Below are 5,842 nucleotides of genomic sequence, written 5' to 3' on the forward strand. Positions count from 1 at the left end.
CCATGCTCAAATATATCTTGGCCTCCGTGCGTGTGTTCTCGCTCCTCGTCTCTCTCAAGGAACGGCGGGTTGGCCATTTTTGCCGTCAATTGAGATCGGTTTGCTCACACTCCGGTCCCACATGTCAGTGATATGCCAAGAGGAGGTGCGTTGACCGACTGGCCATACGCGTACTTGGTTTTGCACCTTCATACTACTCCTCCCTCCGTCACAGTTTACAGGGCATGCTTCATTATGATGCATTTCTCTCAATGCATTTCCACCACCAGAGAGACTTTAGACGCGTTTGGTTTAATGCTCAATTAATTAGGGCGTGGTAACCGCAATTTTCTCTCGATGTAGTACTACGGAGTGGAGTAAGTGCATGCATGTGTGTACTCGGGGTGGAAGTACTGCATGCATGTTTGTACACATTATTTCCTATAATAATAGACGCCGTGCTATAACTACCAATGCTATTTTTCAGGCCGATCGCTAGTCGCCTTGGTCCCAAAGATTTTCTCTTTTTCTGAAGCGCGCTCTATAAACAGTGACGGATGGAGTAGTATGAGCGGATTCAAAGAAGAGCGTATTGATGGTTGCTTCTTTCGAGCAACTTACAGTGGGAAAGGTGGGGCTTATGATTTGACTGCTCATTACTCACTATTAATGCGGCGCAACAACCGGTCTGAGTCTCCCATGCGGCTGTGCACTACCCCCTCGGTTCTTAAATATACTCCGGAGTATTTGTCTTTCTAGAGATTTCAACGAGTGACTACTCAAATATTTGTCTTTTTAGAGATTCAAATGGAATACTACATACGGATGTATATAGACATTTTTTAGAGTGTAGATTCACTAATTTTCCTCCGTATGTAGTCACTTGTTGAAATCTCTAGAAAGACAAATATTTAGGAACGGAGGGAGTACACATACGAAGCAAAATGAGTGAATCTACACTCAAAAATATGCCCATTTGAAATTTGTAAAAAGACAAATATTTAGGAACGAAGGAGTATAATTTTGTGCATGGCACATGGACCCAGATGCCGAAGAGGCTTCTGGCAATGCTATCGAGCTTCCAGCATTTGTTTACATAATTGACATACTATACAAATAATTTTCCAACGACATGAAATTGTACAATGGTGTGAGTTTCAGCTTTTGTTTCGTGTGTCTTGCCATCGATGCTCTTTCGGAGACAATAAAAAACTATCTTCCTTGCTAATCAGAGCTAATATTTACATCACAACTGAAGACAAAGTTGCGAGAAGGTGTTAAATTAAAATTGATCCATGCTTTCATTGGCAGCAACGTCCCCCCAGCTCTGTCTAAATCAACAAGGCATGTTGGGAAAAAAGTAGCTGTCTGGAGCATGCAACATTCTGATCATTTTGTGCAGTTCCACTAAAATAGAGCTGAGCATCCCTGTTCCAAAGATATTAAGTGTGATTACGATAATAGAGGACTGCTGATGAAACAATAAACACACAAATAGAAGCCAGTCACCTTTGCAGTATCTCTTAAGACTAACTAGTTGGAGAAGATTAGGCTCGGAGTTGGATGAGGAGGATAGAGCAAAACCAATCTCCCTTTGTGCAGTCGCAATGAAATGTAGAGACGTTGCCCGTGTGACATTTTGGCAGAACTGCACAAAACACTCTTAAGAAAAAAGTGATTTGTGCAGTTCACCAAAAGGTCACAATAGCAACGAGGTGAAATGGATAGCCTTGTTTGCAAAGAGGTAGAAAGGAAACAATTACTGGCCAATAACAGTTGATGACACATGCGACGACAAAAAAGAAGCATATTCCTTGTCCTAAGGGAAGATAACAACACAGTTGTGTTTGTCTAAAACGGTGTGAGGACGAGATTGCATGGAAAGTACGCCGGACGAGCTACGTTTTGGGCAAAGAACTATGGAAGATCCACATGCAGCGACGTGGGAAGACAGGCAGTGGAGCAAGGCCGGAGGGGATACCTGGAGGTTGTCGGGATGTAACTAGGTGAGCGGCGCCGGGCGGAATCTGCCCATAGTGCGGCAACGAGCAGGTGGCGTAGGCACTACCACGCCAGAGCTTGGTCAGAGAGAACGGCGTGTACCGCAGATCGGGACGTGCTGCCTCGGCGCTGTCGAACGGAGAAACGATGCACGTCCTCCCTTTCCGCCGGCGGACGGGATGCGGCCGAATCAGTGATCAACGGTGAGAGAGAGAGAGGCCACCACAGCCTTGTGTGAGATACTCTGAAGAGAGACAAACCAGGCAGGCAGGCTCCATTGTATATAGTGGAGCGGACTACCTTTTTCTCCATAAAAATCGTTTTATATTCTGCGTACGTGCCATTGAGCGATATAACTTTATTTAAAAATAACGCGCCAACGCATCAAGTCGAACTTTGTTTCGTGCACGCGTGGTACACGACCTCCGTAGGTAAACAACCACTACACGCGTTCAAATTAGCACGTGGGCTGCCATTTCGTACAGAAATGAGCTCCATCGTGTACCCGCGCGGGTGTGGCTGGGCACGAAGCATGAGTACGTGCACGGTGCACCTATTCTCTTCTTGTATACGTACACCACCTACGTGGGGTTGTGTGAGAGAGATACAAACATAGAGAGATATAGTGTGTGGGTTCGTGAGAGTTTTGGGGGGGTGGGGTCAATCAAAAAATGTAACATATACAATGTGTGTGAAATACAGTCCTGGATATACCATATATATAGAGGGGGTGATCCACGAGAAGAGAGTGGAGGTATCATCGGCTTGAGGTGTCCATAGAATCGAAGAAAGGGATGATGTGTGTGTGCACGCGCGCGATCGATAAAGAGTGCCATCGAATTTGTGTGTGCCCACGTCAAAGATATAGAGTGGCTGGCCTACTGGAACGTGAGAGGGGAGAGGTGCAGTTTGTCTTTGTGGCATGGATACCTACCTACAGCGCTCGACTATTGGTGTGTGGTGGGGGGGGGAGGGAGGCCTAATTAACTATAGAGGTACAATGGCTGGTATATGTGTGGAGGAGGAGAGAGGCCTACCTCATGTATTAAGGGAGATCGATCTACCTCATGTATTAAGGGAGATCGATCGACATCCATGCATATGTGTAGGAGAGGAATAAGGTTGGGAGAGAGACAGAGCTAGAGTGTTGGAGGGGGTGGTAGTGGAGTTGCTTCTAACAAATGGTGGGATAGGCTTGCTAGACAACCAGAGGGCACGCCTGCAATATCAATAAGAGAGGGGATGGCTGCCTGTCTGTGCACGTGCGTGTGAGAGATGGGTTAGGAGGCATGCACGAATGATGAGGGGGGCGATATGGATGTGGTAAGCAGACATAACTACATAGGAAGGTCAATCGTCCTTTGTCAGAGAAAGGAGAGACATAACTTGTGAGGTACGTCGATCGATGGGGGGGGGGAATAGTTAAAGTCAACCTAGGTATATGTTGGGAGATCGATTGGTATAAATGCATGTGTGTGTTAGAATCAAATGAGGCATGGGGAGAAGGATAGAGAGAGAGGGATGCATCTAGGAGGTGGTGCGAGAGTCATACTATATCGAGGGGGAGAAGTGTGCGAGTACAAGATCGATGAAAAGAGTGGTGGGAGTGAGGCATGGACGGTGATAAGAGAAGAGGGGAAGCTTGTGTTTTGTGCTAGGCACACTTGGCTAGAGAGGTATATCGATTGATGTGTGCTGTAAAGAAGGAGCTGGGGACCTACACACACCGTGGGTGAACGACCTAAAGTGAAAAGACGAATTTGCGTGATGGAGCTAGAGAATGCTGAGGGAGGGTTAGAGGGATGCGGGCGTCTGCATGCACGAGAGAAAGTTAGCGCTAGCTAGCTACAAAGATAAGAGGATTGCCTGGGTGTAAAAGACGAATAGAGATCATACTTCATTATAAAAAGCGAATTCAGATATTTGAAGAATTTATCATAGTGTTTTAAACCGACGCATGTGTGAATATATATAACGGTGATACACATGGCGTGGTTATGAACATGTTATACTACATATAATATATTTTATCTCTACTCTTATAAAAAAGCGGAGTTGTTGATGATGGTGCCATCCTGCAATATAGGCCGTCCGATTTATATCCGACGGATAGGAAGGAAACTATGGCAATTTTGAAAAAAGATACCCACACCCCTCTCCATATTTGCAAATTAGGCTTCCCCTTGATCATGTTGATGTTCTGTGGAACGCATGGGCATCCTGCTAGTACTACGTATAACATATAGAACATTGATCATAATTTGGGCAAATGTGTGGCTTTTGTAGCTCAGGTCTAAATACTTGTCATAATGTAGGGGGCGGGGCACTATACTATGTGTGATAAACACGGTGTACACGTATGGAACATGGTTTAGATTATGAATATATAGTTAGTACATCAAATGTACTATTATTTGGAATCAACATCAAGTGTATTCAAAAAATAGAATTCGAGTTCATGTAGTACACATAGTTCATATCTATCTCTATAGTAATCATGTGGTGTGTTATTAAGGTAATACACGAATGATGGTTGAAGTTGGCAACAATCATGATTGTAGATTTGTTATTGAAATAGAGAAACAAATTCAAATTCAGTTCGAATTGCAGCGGTAGTATAGACATTTGGAATGCACTAAAATGTTGGTATGAGTAGGTTACATGCATTATACAGCAAGCGAAAAAATTTAATTGGACATAACATGGATTCATACTACCGAATAGCATTTAATTGCACTAAATTGTTGGTATGAGTAGCTTTAAATAGCATTTTTATAGTAAAACGGGGCAAGACTCTCTCTTTGTGTGGTGTGAATAGTTTTATTTTTTTTCATTTTCTTTTTGGTTGAGGGAAGTGCGAATTGATTTGGTACTACGTACAAGTACAATATTACACGTTAGGCTTGTCCCTAAAATTCAACCCGCGCCTTGTTATATCCCGAAAATTCAGATATCGTGCTCCCAAAACTGGCGCCTTCACAACCCGCGCCTTGCTATCCCAAAATTACAACGCGCGCGAAAACTCCCTCCAGCTGCCAAATCCCGACACGTGAAATCCCCCTTCTAACCCTGAGCCGAAAGGGCCGCTAGTTCAAATCGGTGCGGGGTACTTTTGTAACACACCCTACATTTTTGACAAGCGCGTCCCTAAGTCATGGTTCACCCCTCCCATCGCCTCCTTTTTGCCATTCGAAATCCCAGGCCGCCATAACCTCCCCGCTCCAGCCGCGAAACCCCACCCTCCTCCGTCCGCCACCTCACCGCTGCCCAACCGGAGCCTCTTCCCCGATGACGTCGTCCACCGCAACAGCTCGACGTCCCTCGTCCACCTCCCTGGATGAGGATCCGCCGTCCATTTCGTCGTCCCGCCGGTTCAGCCGCCCCGTCCTCCACCTCCAAGGAGTTGCTCCTACGATCGCCTTGTCTATCGCGACTGCTCCATCCCCACAGCGCCGCCTTAACCTGCTCCACCCGAACCGCAGCATCCTCACCGACTCCTCGGACGAAGCTGAGGCCTACTCGGCGCCACCAAAGAGGTTGTACACTCATCGCATCGCACCTCCTCCTTAGCTCGACCTCTCGGCGCCGACGGTGCTCCATCCCGCACCCCCATGGACCGGCTACCTTGAAGCCGGCGCCATGGGCGACATCTCCACGACGGCTCTCCCCTAGTGCGAGGCCCCTTCGGCGGCGGCGTCCATACCAGCCGGATCTGCAGCAGCTGCTCCGGCTCTCGCTCGCTCGCGCTGCTGCTCCGGCTCTCGCTCGATCGCTCGCTCGCCCAGCTGCTGCTGCTCTCCCCCTTGATCGTGCTGCTGCTCTGCTCCGATTTAGCTACACTTCAGTCGACTGAATCGACTTT

The sequence above is a fragment of the Triticum aestivum genome, chromosome 3D (genome assembly GCF_018294505.1).
Source record: "Triticum aestivum cultivar Chinese Spring chromosome 3D, IWGSC CS RefSeq v2.1, whole genome shotgun sequence".
Classification (NCBI taxonomy): domain Eukaryota; kingdom Viridiplantae; phylum Streptophyta; class Magnoliopsida; order Poales; family Poaceae; genus Triticum; species Triticum aestivum.